We start from the raw sequence: 17,554 nt of genomic DNA on the forward strand, positions 1-17,554 counted from the left end.
ATGGGTTAGGGTCATCCATGTTATTGAAGGTATCAATAGTTCATTCCTTCTTCTTATTGAGTAGTATCAATCATACAGATACACCACAATTTGTTTATCCATTTACCTGTTGATAGACATTAGGATTGTTTCCAGCTTTTAGCTATTACTAATAAAACTACTATGCATATTCATGTACGAGTCTTCAGGTGAGCACATACTTTCTTTTCTCTGGGAGTGAAAACAGCTGAATCGTATGATACGTGTATGTTTGATATGTTTGTATCATTTTACATGAGAGTTCTAAATCCTACACATCCTCACCAACAGTTGGCAAGGCTGGCTTCTTAAATTTTAGCCATTCAGATAGGTGTGTAGCAGTACCTCACTGTGGTTTTGACTTGTGTTTCCCTAATGACTAATGACATTGAAGATTTTTTCTTGTGCTTATCTGCCATTTGCGTATATTCTGTGGTGAAGTGTCTGTTCAAATCGTTTACCCATTTTTTAATTTTGTTTTATTATTATTGAAAATGCCATCAGTTTTACGGAGTGGAGCAAGACTGGTAACTGAGAACTGCAACAAAATTTTACAATTCATGATACCCCAAAAGATAAAAAAATTCACAAAGATTATTTTCCAAAACTTGTGTGGAGTGAAAATATTCTCCAAATGTTATGACAAATTTGAACTTCTTTTAAAGCTTGAAAAGGATTTAATGATATTTTATCAGTATTGCTGCTAAGTCTGCACAGGTTCAGACTATTAGTAAACCAAATAAGCATATTTCGATGTACTCTATTGGTACCAAAACCATCTTAACCTCTCCTTCGTGCATTAGCTCAATTACCCAAGCGTCTATCCCTAAGCCACATTTCACACTTTGTACTAAGTATACTCTAATCCCATAGATTCCATTTTACTAATTATTTCTTATGTCAAATTTGTGCCCACATTCAAAAGGTGATGAAGGCCAAAACCTCTATCGCATTTTTTTGTGTCAACGGTAACAGATAAAATGTGATCTACAAGCATGAAGATGAATTCTCCTTTCCGATCCATAGAGAATGCTAGATTTGAGGGCACCTACAGGCTTTGAGGAAAAGCAGGCCCTGTTCTGTTGTGTAGAGCCATCGGCTCTTAGTTCAATTGTTACAGTTGATGTGGGTTTCCTTTTAGATGTCTGGAAAATGACTCTGCTGACCACATCCACATTCTGAAATACTTTTTGAGAACTTGTAACCGAACTGCAGGAACTGACTCATTTTGCAGTGCCCAGCCACCACACAATTGTTCCAGAACAGACTTAAGTCAAAGGGAAAAATATGAAGGTCTTAGAACACAGACAGCAAGTTGTCTACTTATATGGGGGGACAACCAGGGGAAATCCCAGAGCACATGGGGCAAAATGGCTTGAGCCCCAGAAAATCAAGACTGTGACCAATCTTAGAGGAAGGACCAAACAGAACTCACCACTTCATAGACAACACATCTGTTCTCCTCAAAGCAAGGGGTCAGAGGCTGGTAGAAAAAGAAACTTAATGTCTATCTCTTAGACATTAACCTACCCTTAGAAAGTAGATTCAGTAGACAAATGTATGCAGATGACTTGGGGGAGACGTTGTCTTGAAAGTCCATTCCTGAATTCCTTGTCCTCCTAGCTCCTCTGAGACGGGATGCTCAGTAAGTCAGGAGTATGCCCCTTGTCTGGCAGGAGATAAGCCAGAAGGGACAGCATGTCCAAGATGCTAGGAAGAACTGAGGCTGACACTTGAGCTTAGGACCAGAAATTCTCTGGCTGCCCTGGGGCTTCCCTACATCCTCTCCTGGTCCATTTTTACATCTTTCTCTTAATTCCCAATGTGGCTCACCCAAGGGGGTCAGTTTCCCCATGATGTCCCAAATCTTTCTCCCTCTCTCAATGCAGACTTCTTACCCAAGGGGAGGATGAAAACTAAGCTCTCCTCCACACAACACTCTATGTTCCCAAATTACTCATTTCTCTACCCCACAAGTGAAACTGATTTAGTCAGTCAGTTTCAGCCAAAGGCAGTGAGGAAATCCGGTCTTGTTGAACTAAACTATAAATGACAAAACCAATAACTCTTTTCTGCAGGTGGGTCCCTTGCTAAAAGAATATGAGGGTTAACCCAACCCAAATGTATCATTGACTAATAGAAAGTCAGGCTATGCGATAAGAATTAGGTATAGAGTCTCAGGCAGTATTCCAGGTAAGATAAACCTGGACCGACACCTATAAAAGGCTATCAAGTCCCTTTCTAAGCCCTGTATGTTGTGATATAATTACATATACATTTTATGTCTGTTCTCACCCGTGCAATGTCTCTTAACATGTAAACTCCCAGATGACAGAACTTGCCCATTTCCTTATACAAAACATAGGGCATTTAGTATCAGAGTATAATAGTGAAGTAATGACGGGGCTGCAATCAATTTACGGCAATCAATTTTACCTTTAAGAAATTACAAAAATGTATTTAACACAACTTTAAAAGAGAAAAGGTACATAAAAATTTTTACCCTTCCCACCTGGCCAATTGCCTTTATTTTTCCACACTCTCTTTGTACCGCCAATTGTAAAATAAGTGCTATATAACAAGACTTCCTAACCTGTACCAAACATAAGAGGGAGCTTATCATTTGACTGAACATAAAACTAAGAATTATTTTAAAATAAAAGCGTTTTAAACATGGATTTAAATCCCTTCAGTTCAAAATTCTAAACTGCTTGTTACTGAGTGCAAAAATCAGCAAAGATGTGCCTTATGGAAGATGAGTTTTTGGCAAATTTAAATCAAATCAAAACGTTCCACAGCTAGACATTCAGGTACCCCACATCTCTCTGAGGAGTAGATGTGACAGAAGAATTGCCCACTGTGTGCTTTTTAGCTGTAATTGTGCTTCAAATAGTTCAACTTTATCTTTACTAAGATTTTCATAGCATAATAATTTAAATTACAAAAGTAGCATTTTACTGCAAGAAGGCCTTACACGACTTGTAAACACTCCAGTTATGAGGCACAAGGGGCTCGACTCTCCGGGATCCCTACAATAAATCACCTAGACTCTCAGAACACCATCTTCACTCTCTCCAGTTATCATTTCCTACCTTCCAAACAGCTTCTTATTGCGGCCAACAGAGTCCCACCTGATCTGCCACAATGTGTCTCTTGGACACACAAAGCCTACTCCTATCTCTATTGCAGTTACTTTTTTATTTTCTCTGCCTGGAATCCTCTTCCTCCAGACACTCCCACAGCTGACTCCTCACTGGCCTCATAATATCAAAGAAGCCTTCCTATTAGCCCTGGTTAACGTCACTCTACCTCTGATCCCCAGGTACTCTCTGTCTGATACAGCTTTATTTTTCTCTGCAGTGTTTACTAACACCTGCCAGATACTTATGAGTTCCATCCCCATCAGGCTACCCGCTCCATGTGAGCAGGGACTTTATTCACTGCTGTATTCTCAGACCCAGAACTCTTGTTTGGCACCTGGTAGATGTGCAATATATTTTTGTAAAATGTACATTTCCCATGTGGTGTCTTAGTCTGCTGTTCTGCTATAAGCATATGAAACTTAGTTGGCACCTGAGACCATTTTTGTTAACACCTTACCAAAACTCCAAAAGCATCAAGGGCCAGGTGGACAAGAGCTGTAGGAAAGTGATCATTCCCCCAGGAGTAAAAAAGAAAGCAGGAGAAACAACAGTTTCTCTATAATCTCCCTGCTACCTATGCATAGAAAATAAGGAAAGGTCTTTTGGAGTATGGATGTCAAACGGAATGGGGAGAAAGGTAGATATTCACTGTCATTATCAACCTAATTTGTCCTGAGGCCTCCTTATTTGCTTTAATATATATAGAGAGAAGAGCCTTGAAATACTGAGACATCCTTTTAGAGTGTGAGTGATTTTGTTTTTGTTTTTAAATCTACTTTAACATTTTCTTCCCTTGGGCCGTATAGACCTACTAATAAGGTAGACTTCACATTTCATGCTGAAAGACAAAGCATTTTCATTGTCTTTGCTGGTGTGGTCAAACTTGTTTCAGAAAATGCACAGGTACAGTTTGTGCCATTGAAGAAAACTTGAAGAGTGATGTTTTTCAAAAACTATAGGAGTTGATACCAAGACTTAAATAACAGGTAAACATAATGACTCTGTCTTAAGGAAGCGCATTCCTAACTACAGCATGGAGACGAGTAATTATTTTTTGAAAGAATCGTAGTATAAATTCCAAAAGTCCTCCCCTATCTTCATTCCTCATTTTCTATATATTTACTTAGAGATATTTCCCAAAAGTCATAATAAATTTGATTGAGGGCATGGCAATACTTCTTACCTTTAAATTAATTTAAATTCTATTTTCAAATTATTTTTAAAGACATCTTCGTGATGGCCTTTGTTGTCTCTTAGTGTTCTTTTTTTTAAAGCATAGGCAAGTGAAGCAGCAGGAGAAAGAACAAAGCAATCTGTAACTGGTTGTGATCATTAATTGCAAACACCACTGCACTTAATATTCTTCAAACAAGGAAATTATTTGAAAGCATGGGCACTCTTAGATTATATTTACTGATACATTCCCCACTATGAACCCTTCTTCCGCCAACATTAAAAAGAAAGCAAGAAAAACCATTTCTCTGCATTGTTTTTCCCTCACAAGCATTTTTTCCTCTCACTTTAAAAAAAAGAAACCCGGCTCCCAAAGGAAGATGCTTAAAGACCTTCATGAGTGTCTGTCTGTGAAATATACGTTGTCTCAAAAGGGGCAAACAATCAGATACAAGACGCAGTCAGTGAGGTGAAAGGAACAGAGAGTGAGTTTATTGCTACTCCTCTCCCGTCCCCCGATGGACTCTCACTCCCATCATTTCTTTCACCTCTTTGCAGGTAGATGTTGAAAGACTTATGCGAGAACATGGACAAATGAAGGAACGAACAAACAAAGGAAAGAATGAAGGCAGGCATGATTAATAAATCCCCCAAGAGCAGGCTCAGTCCAAGGCCAGGGGATTTTTTTTTTTTAAGAGATTTCCAAGCACTCTGGACCCACGGGCTAGGATAACCAGCCCTCATCTTCTAAGTCAAAATTCTCAGTCTACATCTCAAAGAGGAAATTCTCAATGTGAAATTCCTTTCCCATATTCTGCAAATTTAGTCCACACCCAAACATAAGGTTCTATGCACATAGATGGCTTCCTGTACTTCTTTATCTAGAAGTTTTACCCCATCCTCCAGAAAATATCCAGAACTAGATGGAGATAAAGAAGAAAAATATTAGTAAATACAGATTCTTACTCATTTCATTTTTCTATGTATTAGTTCTATACCAGCAAGAAGGAATTTCCAGAAAGGTTGATGTAAGTGCATCCCGAGGACTCAAATGCTAACATACTTCTCCCTCCCACCCCCACTTTCAAGTGAAAACATTAGAGAAAAAAATAGGGGAAGTTACATGAGTAAACTTGTTAGTATATGAGATCAACTGAAAACAAGGAATTCCCCTCCTGGACTGCAGTGGCCTAATTAAAACTCATGAAACACAAATGACTAAGACTGTTCCCGTTGATCTGTGAAATAAAAAGCAGAAAAAGTTAATTTTGTATTTCAATATTGAGAGAGGTAGGCCTAGAAGACGTGACACTTTACAGAATAGAATGAGAAGACCATTTCCGAGACTTTCAGGTTCAGTCAACTTTTATTCTGCTTTCCTGCCAGAAGTACATGTACTTACCATCTGTACTGGCAACAATCTATTTGGATTTAGATTCTGGTTCCATGACAGATGAGTGGCCCTAAGTACGTTCCTTTACCTCTCTGTGCCTCTGTGTGTTCATCTATGAAATGGGCATGATAATTGCACCAATAGTTTGCCATGAGGAAAAATGGGTCTATGCAGGTAGAGCCCTTACAACAATGCCTGTCCAGAACATGGTAACTGCACAATAAGCGACAGTCACCATCATCAGTGTTTTGCTTAATCCGATGTGAAAAAAAGTCATATCATTTTAGCATGGATCTACAGGCTTTAGGACTAAACTGAAGAAGTCTGTTCCTAAAGGGATTTTGGAAGGGAATGCAAGTGTGTTAAGCACCATTACTCCAGGTTCCACAGCATGTGCTTTACTCGTGTTATCTCACGCAACAAACCTGCGCACTACTTCTGATGCTCTACACTCTGGGGCTCAGGGAAATAGGAGGAATAGCTTACTCAGCTAGCAAGGGGCAAAGGGAGCTTAAAGCACAAATCTACTGATTTCCAAAGCCTGGGCCTCTTAGGGAGTAAACTACTTCAATGGATGCCGTGAATGGACACCCTCTTGGGGTCATGGGTACCATTTTCATGCACTAACACTCTCTGGAAAACGTCTGAAGATTTGAAGATTTTTTTTCAGGTAATCTGAACTCTGAATGTTCCCTGCAAAGTTTTGTTGGGCGTATACAGATTTACTGTTTCTCTCAACTTTAAGAACTCTAGTCTCACTTCAGATATATTACACAAATCCTAATCAAGAAAAAAAAAATCAATGGATTTTCACTTTTAAAAATCTTTCTTCCCTCTCCTTTTAGGAAACGCTGAAAAACTAAGCTTTCTTCCAATACCAACACCAACAATGGGCTTTCAATACCATAAGCACATCAGGGGAATTAAACTCTTCCATGGCAGAAAGGGGAGAGAATTTAAAATAAAACCTTAGCCTACTCTTCATAGTCTACCTTAAATAGGTATACTATTTTTTTAAAAAGCAAGTTATTACTTTATTAACCATTTAAAAGAAAGTAACTAGAACTATTTTATTATAAAATATAGCTAAGAAAACAAAATGTCTCAATCATTACACTGACTTACAAAAGCATACTAAATTCAACTTTTATATGTATCTAATCTGTTCCTTTAAGAATTAGTCTAAGCTGGGCATGGTGGCTCACATCTGTAATCCTAGCACTTTGGGAGGCTGAGGCGGGCAGATCCCGAGGTCATGAGTTCAAGACCAGTCTGGCCAACACAGTGAAACCCCATCTCTACTAAAAATACAACAACAACAACAAAAAGTTAGCTGGGCGTGGCAGTGCGCGCCTGTAATCCCAGCTACTCGGGAGGCTGAGGCAGGAGAATCACGTGAACCCAGGAGGTGGAGGTTTCAGTGAGCCGAGGTCACCCCATTGCACTCCAGCCCAGGTGACAGTGCAAGACACTGTCTCAAAAAAAAAAAAAAAAAGAAAAAAGAAAAAAATCAACTAAAATGATGCATTTACATAACCACACCACATTGTTTATAGTTAATAATATATGTGGGTTTTTTTTTTTCACTTTATGTTTTAGATTATCCCAAATATGTTGGAAAGAATAAACTAGAATAAATATGGGGTTGACAAATGTCCATCAGTGACAGACTGGATTAAGAAAATGTGGCACATATACACCATGGAATACTATGCAGCCATAAAAAGGGATGAGTTTGTGTCCTTTGTAGGGACATGGATGCAGCTGGAAACCATCATTCGCAGCAAACTATCACAAGAACAGAAAACCAAACACCGCATGTTCTCACTCATAGGTGGGAACTGAACAATGAGATCACTTGGACTCAGGAAGGGGAACATCACACACCGGGGCCTATCATGGGGAGGGGGGACGGGGGAGGGATTGCATTGGGAGTTATACCTGATGTAAATGACGAGTTGATGGGTGCTGACGAGTGGATGGGTGCAGCACACCAACATGGCACAAGTATACATATGTAACAAACCTGCACGTTATGCACATGTACCCTAGAACTTAAAGTATAACAATAATAATAAATAAATAAAAGAAAAAATAAATAAATAAATAAATAAATATGGGGTTGAAAAACAAGAGGTTAGAGTTAAGGATTTTAAGAACTTGAGTCAGGAAATATTCAAGGTTAAATCACTTACAGTCTTTAATGTGTAGAACAACTGTTTAATAATTGACTTATTTTTCAAATGAAAACAGTAGGAAGTAGGTAGGTTTAACAGGTCTTACTCCCAAAGCATGTCATATACAGTTACCCAGTTATCTATCTAAATTGAAGGTAGTTCATAAAATGCAAGTGTTTACTTTGCATGTTCTCCTTAGTAACTTAATCTTCTGGATTTGTTACCCAATGACTGTGTTCAAATTTGGCTCAATTTCCCCTCCTGAATGAAGACGTCTATTCTCCATATTCAGATTGTATAATCAGTACAGCTTGTTTAAGAAAAATAAATATGATAACTAATAGTAAAAAAAATGGACAATAAGTCATTTATTTACAGCAGTCTGAGATTGATAGGAGGGAACGAGTTGGAAGATGAACATCAAAAAGAAATAAATCTAGGACCTTCAAACGTATTCAAAGAAAACAATACTGCTAGTGTCTAACTAAAATGCCAAATGAATAAATAAGTAAGACATACAATATGTCAGACAGAGGCAAGTGCTAAGAAGAAAAATTAAGCAGGAAGAAGGATCAAAAGCTGGGGGATAGAATGGGGAGGTTGCCATCAGTTTGAAATGAATTCTTTTATTCCTAGAAATATATAGGGACTTGAGACATGCCTTACATACATTTTTTGAGAAGTACTGTTAAAGGTATCCTTTTGTGAATTCAAAGAGTCATGCAGCTGAAGCTCCATGGGCTGCCTGATTTCTCCCAAAGGGCTTTGCTGTGTCCCAGTTAGTTCCCAAGCCATGGAGCCCACACCCTCGGAGGTGACCCGTGCCCTCTTTATTGATTCCATACCTCCTGCTGGGTAAGGGGTCTAATGAATGTCTACAAAAAGGTCTTTCCCACTGTTCAAGGAAACTTCCTTAGGGTTAAGGAAAGAGTTATTTCCTATGTCTTAATTTTTCAAGATGAAGCAGTCGGGCTGATTTACTGATGGAGATCACCTTGGGAAGTCTGTGAGGAGAGTTCAGACCCCTAGAATTCCTATACTCCCACCCAGGAGAACCTGTTACAAGCATTCCACCACAGCCCCGGTTAATGACCATAGTGGTGATATCACCAGCTCTTGATCATAGGAGGTATAAGGTGACTATGAATAAAGTAAATCACTCAAACACCCCCTCTGACTCAGTTAAGAAGTCCAGGGCCACATCTCCAGTCCTCCCTTGTATCTGAATCAGAATCATTAAGAGCAGATTGGAGCTAGACTGTCTGCTTTCAAATCATGGCTCCACCACTTTCTGCCTGTGTCACTGTATCACTTTGGGCAGGTTGCTTCACCTCTCTGTGCATCAGTTTCACCATGTGAAAATGGGGGTAACAAGCATATTGGTCATATACTGTTTTTGTGAGTTAAAGAAGTTAGTAAGTGTAAAGCATCTCCTACCAAAACGTGTCTACTAAGTACCTACTACGTGCCAGGCACGGTTCTTAGATGCCAGTGATTCATTTAGAACAGTACCTGGCATATAATATGAGCTCAATGTATGTCAGTAATTATGGGTCCACAAATGCTTACCTGACACTCAGATGGATTATTATTATTATTTTATAAAGGTAATAGGTTGACTATTCAACATAGTATATAAACCTCTAGGGGAGTCTGGAACAATACTCCGTGATCAAACACATTAATACTTCTAGAGTAAAACATACAAAGATTCATTCTGAGCGAGCTAAACAAACACTATCATTAGCCTCACATCACTTCAGGTCAGGATTTGCTGCCAAATTTCATGAAAATCCTTTGATTTTCAGAGCTTTTTGAATTACAGAAGAGATGGTGGGCGTATATTTATTAAGTAAGGGACTAACCCCATTGAAATCTTTTTATTTCTAACTTCAGGAGGTTCTAGCAACCAAATTTTAAAAAAGTAGCTAAGGGAGTAGATTTTAGGTGCTTTTACTACAAAAAAAAAGGTAACTATGTGTGGTGACGTGTATGTTAATTGCTTGACTGTGGTAATCATTTTATTGTGTATATGTATATCAAGACCTCATGTTATACACATTAAATATATACAATACAAAAAAAAATCTATTTAGGAGTAGGAAATAGGAAGACCTTCAGACATGGAAAATCAACAACTGCTTAATTAAGCTATGCCAAATATTAGTCTAAACAATCCCTCTTCTCAAATACAGTGCTCCATAGATTCTCCATTCACAAACATTTCCACCAACAACAGGTCTCAAACAATCTTTTTCTAAGTACTTTTCAAAAGCACTTTTTGAATATAGAATAAAATACTTAAATTTTATCACTATTTTAATAGCATAACCTTGTCTTTCCCATAGAAAAAAGACAAAAGCTATTAAATGACAAATGAACAACTGGTTGAAAAACATGTGCCTTAAAAGAACACAGTATCCTCTGTAGTCTGCCTGGGGGAGATGAATCAATGTTATGCCAAAGTGGTAAACCATCCTGCTACCAAAGGAATTTTCTCCACATTGCATTTGAAGGAAATTCACAGCTCTTGAAGAGCTATACAATAACTGGTTCAAGATGTTCTCACTGCTGGTCAGTAGAATGGATAAAGGATTTGCAGAAACCCGTGGAAGCCTATTTCTCCTGCCTCTTTATTGCCCCCATGTGTCGTTATTTATCTTCCCCAACTTTTCTGACCCCTTTCCATGTATTTTTTTTTATTGAAGTATTGCTTTGTTCAAGACCTGTGTTTACCACTCCCATGGCGATCCTGTACACAAAAGCAAGTCAGGAAGACATGAAACGAACGGAGATACTTATGTTGCTTCATGGTTTTTCCCCTTCTCATTATCCTCCTACTCAATGAGACTATAGTGGGAGGTCTGAATGACATTTCCAAACCAAGAACCTAAAGCTACATTTCAACACCCAACTACTCAGTTGTCATAGGAACAACACTACGAGGCTTATCTGGGTTCTAACAAACAGCCACTTGTTTCGCTAATGATTAAAACTCCCCCTTCAAATCAAATATATACACCCATACATATACAGACCTCAAAAGAAAAAAAATTGAATTGGGTAAAACTGTATACTACACCAAAAACGTAAGAAACAAGCCCAAAGGGAAAGCATTTACATTCCTGAACATGCAAATTCAAATACTATTTCAGAGAAATTATTTTGAGGTCTGTCACTTGACCAGATCCCTTCAGTTTGTCGCTTTACATACCCACAAAGATAAAGACATATGCAAAAGGCATTAATATCTTTTAACAGGGTATACGAAAATGTGAATACTCTCAATGACCCCAGAGGAGAATTCAGAGCAAGCAATGTTACTCACTTTCGATGTACTTTTAAAAATTAATAAATTAAGAACAGAGAACGGCAAATAGAATTGAAAACATGAAGTTCTCAGATAATTCTTCCGGGATATACTTTCTAGCATTTACTGTTCCAACCTGCTTCTATCACATTTTATCATTCAAAACAATGGATTTTAAATGGATGAGGAAAACCTAAACATTAGAGGCTTTTTTCCAACAGGCACAGCAGTATTTATCCAGATTATTAAATCATCATGTTCTCCCCAAGTATTTACTTACATGAAATACAGAGTTGAAAACATAAGCTAGCAGTTGAATATAAATTACCTGTAAGTACCTTAATCTTTGTTGCCATTTTTCTGTCTTCAAGACTCTAAAAACCTATAAATTGGTGTACTTCAAGAAAACTAATGCCACACCTTAATGAAGTCAAATTGACTTGTCATATTCACAAGTTTGGATCACCAATTTCCTGACTTATTGGAGGACCTGCCCTAAAGAGCCGTGCTTATCTTGTCTATTTCTTTAAGAATAAATACTTATGCAAAAGTCTTGAGAGCCGCTAGTCTGAGAAAAGTGATCTCAAAAATTATCCAAGTATACAAGAGGAGGAAAACACAATTAATATATCTCACTAGATTCATCTCCCTCCCCCCCCATCCCACTCCACTGCTAACAGAGAGAAATTTCAGCACTGCTATCCTGTTTTATTATACATTTTCCCTTTTGAGTTAAGGATTTTAAGATTTTGAAAGTAACAGGATAGAAACCAAAAGTAGACTCAACTTCCAATTTGGCTTAAAAAGAAAGAAATAATTATTATTTCCTATGTTACCCAAAATTTATTCTGTTAATAACAGTTATAATTATATATTCAAATTAATAAATGAAGACAGCCAAAATCGCCTTAATATAATTGTCAGCAGCTAAAGAACAAAATTTTTTTTCATTTGCTTCTATAAGTAGACATCACATGATTACTTCTATTGACCAATAAGAAACTAGTAAAATCAGGCAGTCACCCACCATTCTTTTCTAATATTCTTTTTCTTATTCTATTCAACCTTTTCAGTATATTCTTAAGAAGCCAAATCAAGAAATTAGACCTTCGTGCCTAAAATAAAATTGTGTTACCTTATACATCATGAACAGGAACCTGTTGTATATAACACAGGTATTCAAAGCTTTATTGTCATTTTCTAGAACCCTTAAACATAAAGGCAGCTCAGATTCAAGATTAGAAAACTGAATTCAACATTTCAGGGAAAGAGAGACAGGCAGGAACATGCATACCAAACCAGTAAGAACTACTAATCATGATCTCCCAAAATGTCACGAACCATATAGATAGAAATAACCACCCTTTCCTCATGTAATCAAATAGAACAAACTTAAAATTAGTGACACAAATGTAAAAAACAAAAAAAAATCTATTGCCATTGTAATCTACCCTTCCCAATCAGGAGGAGGTGTTTCCCATGCACTACTTGAACTTTCATTTTGCACAACTTTCATCTTGTAAGGTTCTCACTAAATACTTGACATCTTAATGCAGAGGAAAGGAAAGGAGGGCAAGTAGACTAATTCTGAAAGCATCCCTTCAAATTTCATACATGCTATTCAGATTAAATGGAAATCTACATCCATGGAAAGTTAATGTCGCAATTCTACTAAACAGCCCATTCTGATTTTATGTTTCCCCTCCACTAACAAGAAAAAATAAAACAACCAAATCTAGCTGTATTACATATGTTTAGCTAAACTGATAGCACTCAGCTCATTTTTGTTAATTACCTGGCTTCTTCTCAGTCTTTATGCGGTATTCTTGTGCTGCTCTTTTTTAGAACTCCTCACTGTTTATGTGTTCTCTGTTCAACACAGTTGTTAGGGGTCTGTGAACAATTTTTCAATTCCCACACACACATATGATATCTATTAGGGAGCAATGCCACTTTTCACTTACCAATTCTGGATAAAGGAGTATTTCCTGGTGACAGAATGCTGCTGCTTCCGTTCACTAAAACTCCCTCTTCGCAGCTTGATAAATCTGATTATAAAACGTCTTTGTTCCAGATCACACGAGGCGCTTTTCCTACAAAAGTTTTCTAAAGAGTTATCTGCATTTCATTCCTGTGACAAAACAAATCATAACAAGGGGGGTAGGGGGGGAACAGGGAATAAGTCCACACAAGTTCCTGGCAAAGATTTTAAGCTGCATTTTTCTGAGTTTAATCAGTAACCTATATTAAAGTGACAGTTACCAGTTCAGGAAGCCCAGGGTTTGATCAAGTCTGTCACAACCACTTTGACTGTCTTCCACTGGTGTGCAGACCCCAAGAAAGCAGTCACTTGGTCATCTATCACATGTGGCTGAATCACTGGACAGACACCGCCCCCCACCCCAGCCCCGTTGAGCAGCAGCCCAGGCAGGAGAGTGGCCGGATGCCCGACCCAAGACCTCTTATAGGGACCCGCCAATTAGCTGCTGACCAATCGCAGCCAGAACCTAGTACCTAAGTCACATGATAGGGCAGTCCCTATGACTGCAGGATTTCTGAATTACTGGGGTTACACAAAGGACACTCATTCAGGAAAAGAGAAAAAAAAAGCCATAAGCCGAAACAGAAAACGCCCAGGCTGCGACAACTACGGCTTTAAAACAGGGAACACCCCAGCCTCACACAGACAGAGAAAGAGCCACAACCAAGCCAGGATGAAAATCAGAAGAATGTCTGGCACATATTAAAAAATAATCCCAAAGCAGAGGCTGAGTTTACAAACCCACTTCAGCTATAAATCTACTCCTCCTTCCCCTTCCTCTATAGTCTGCAACAATTTTACATTCTAAACTTTTTAAAATGGTTTTCCTACAGCAAAACCGCTGTAGGAAAATGTGCGAGACACATAAACCTCTCTTCCCATCCCCTCAAAATACTCCTAAAGAAGATTCAAATTTGCCATGAAAAGATTCCTAAGTGAAATACATTTCTTTTAAAATAGTCAAATAAATTAAGTGAAATTAAACATTGTCAGAACAGATTTGTATGGTAACTACCAAATCATCTCTCTCTCAATCATTTTAAGCTGTCCACATCAAGAATACTCTTGTTAAGTAAATGAGCCCACTTAGTGAAATAGATACCCATTTATTTTTATTTGAATGCCCCTAATTTTTCTCTTAAACACCTTTTATGTCCTAGGAAGAAATTCAACTGTGAACACCCCTACCATTTCTCCGACCTCCAAAAATGGTACTTACAAATATTCCTTGTTTGGATCTGTCGACTTCTTCTCCCCTCCCGCGACATTTGGAGTCAAAATATGGGCTCGGCCTCATCCTTCAAACCTAAAGGCCCTATTTTGATCATGCAAGGCTGCAACAGCTCCTTCTCCCAGGCAAGCCCAGAACACTGTGCCGCTCGCCATTCCCAATTTATGGAAGGAAGCGTATGTCAAACAAACCAGGTGATGACTCAGACTGCCTCCCCCAGCCACGTTTTCCCTAGAATAGGAGGGTAGTTTAAGTGCAGCCCATTTGGATGTGACTCAGTTTTATTAGACTGGTGGCTGTAGCTAAGCTGACAAGCTCACATTTTTTTTTTTTAAATAACTTGTACATTTAGAGATCAGGACGCACATTCCAACTGGTTTCAAGGGTTGAATCATGTAAACAGGAGAGATGAAAGATTATTTTTAAGGTATGGCAACGCTCTGGCTCTATTCCCTAATATTTTAAATTTCAGAATTGTGCCCTGAAATTTTTACAATGGAGGCAACCAAATGTTTGAATTCACACTAGAGTAGCAAACAGGTTTTCTACATTTAGGTTTACTTGAGGTCTTTACCAGGAGGGAATTGGACTCTTTCCATCCTGAGGATTCAAGTCTTTAAGTCTGGGGCCCGCGTGGCGGGGTTCTTCAGGAAGTGGTTGGGAGCATGAGAGCCATGTTGCAGCTTTCACTTTTGCATTTACTGCAATTCACACTCTAAGCTGAGCTACTCACACACGGCACACACGTAATACAATCGCATTACCAAAAAATCTGTACAGTCCTTTAGTCTTGACCTGCCTAAAAGCTGGGAAATCAAAACTTGAAAGTCACCAGTGAAAATTCCAATTAAATAAACTGACATGCCCTAAAAGTCTTCCTCTTCAGTAAAAACTTTACTACCAAGATGGGAGTGGCATTACGGGGAGTAAATTGTTCCCAGGTATTATGTAGACAGGAAGAATACAGTAATAAGAAGTGCAATTCCCCACATGAAAAATCTGGAAGGCTTGGACTGAGCAATTGAACTACAGTTATCTCTTTTCAGCATACTTCCTTTAACCCTGAGCAAAGTCAGCAACTGCTCTAAGGCTTGGCATTTATTGTTGATTATGCCTTGATGGATAACTAGTTTTATTATGATACAGGAAATACATCCAACATTTGAAACACAGAAAAATGTTCAGATATCTAATTTTCAGATTGGTAGATGAGAGCACAGAAAAGGTGTACACACTGAAACCATGTATAACAGTTAATTCAGGAGTTGATTATTCACTTTATAAAAAAGACTTCCGGCAGGGTTTTACTGGAATAAACACTACATTCAATTTACATACAGAATTGATTTTCAGAAATTAAAATCACGTGAAACTATTTCGAGTGCACTTCCAAATTATACTTTTGAATTCTAAGTATGTGTGCGTATTTCTCGGTTATTAAAACTTATTCATACTTCAACAGTAATGTATTAAGTTTTATTGGCTTAAAGACAGTTACCTTGCTAAGATACAGAACATAAAGTCTATAATTACACGGCTTTCAATGGAAATAAACACAGGCTATGAAAATAGAATGTGAATAAAATGGAACATCTAAAACTCTGGCATCTAAAAGGGCCTATGACATCTTTGAAGAGTCTAGCTTCCAGAGTCAGACTTGCTGGGGTTTGGCTTCTGGTTCTGCTGTTCCTAGCTGTGGCACCTGGATTAAAAAATGACTCTACGTTAAGGGCTGAGAACAGTGTCTGACAGAGAACTCTGGAGTCATACGCATCTCAGTCATTCCCTAAGTAACACTTCTGAATGAGAAAAATATGATTCCATAACTTTTTTAAAAAAGAAATCACTAGTAACTACTTTACTAATGTTGGCAAACACGTAGCCAATCCATATTTTCCTCCTAAAGTTTCAGCAGTTGAAATACTCATCCAGTTTTACATCTGAGACCTGTTTGGGTCTTTCTTCTCCAAACTTTGTGGAGTCTCCTAAGGCCAGTGCAGAATCGAGCTGGGGCCAGTCAGAGAGGGCATTTAAGAACTCCAATTCCAGTCTGCCCAGATGTGTCAGGACACTGGAAGTGTCATCAGCCAGGAAAGAAGGTGAGTGGGTCAGAGACTGGGGGCAACACTACAGCTCTGTTGGGGACAGAGCACTGCCCTTGACATTAACAAGGGCCCCTAGTCAGAGGCATGAAGAGATGGGTACAGACTCAGAAAAAAGTACCCAAGATCCACTGTTTATTCGCTCCACAGGGCCATGACATAAAACCCTACCACAATTACCCTAAGAGAAACCCAGAGAGTTGGGTGGGGAACCTCAGTATGCATTCTCCTCTATGCTGTCTTTCATTAAGAAATTTCATTTCTTAAAGGAGCAAACAGCACGCATTTCCATCTGAGAACTATATGAAGCTGTTTCAAGCATCCCACAAACCCCTCAGTAACAAAAGCTAATCGTTTCCAGTCAGCACATAACGTATTTGAAGAATAATAAAAAGGACAGCAAGCAGGCATCATTGAGGTGCAAGCAAGCTTTATAAATATGGAATTCCTCAAATATGGTGCTTGGCACTAGTCGGGGGTGGGGGGGAATGGGAGTGAGGAGAAGTAGTTCTGTGTTTTGTTTGAGGGCGAGCAACTGCTCCAGCTTGTCTTTACCCAGGCAATGTTTTGGAGACAGATGGTAACATAATGGGGGAAAAGCCAGCAAAATGAAGAGAGGGTGGTTGGGATTACAAATGAGTGATGGGGGAAGGCTCCATTCTGTTCCCCTCCATGTCACAGCCTGGTTTGAAGATGCACACAGACCTGATTCAACAGTTCAGTTCAAGGCTGGTTTGGAGGTCCAGCATGGAGCTTCCTGTCCACCGCCACTCCTGTCTTGGGTAAGTTCTAAAATACCAAATGATCCAATTGTGTCAGGCTCCCAAAAAACCAAAGTTACAAGTCAGGGTAAAGGCAAACAGCTTGGGTTCTAACACTGTCTCTGAGGTTATTACCTGTGGGAACTTAGAAGAGTCCCTTCATTTCTCTACGGCTTTTACTTCATCTGAAGAACGGGAATAAGCA

This window comes from Macaca fascicularis, chromosome X (assembly GCF_037993035.2).
Source record: "Macaca fascicularis isolate 582-1 chromosome X, T2T-MFA8v1.1".
NCBI classification, from domain to species: Eukaryota; Metazoa; Chordata; class Mammalia; order Primates; family Cercopithecidae; genus Macaca; species Macaca fascicularis.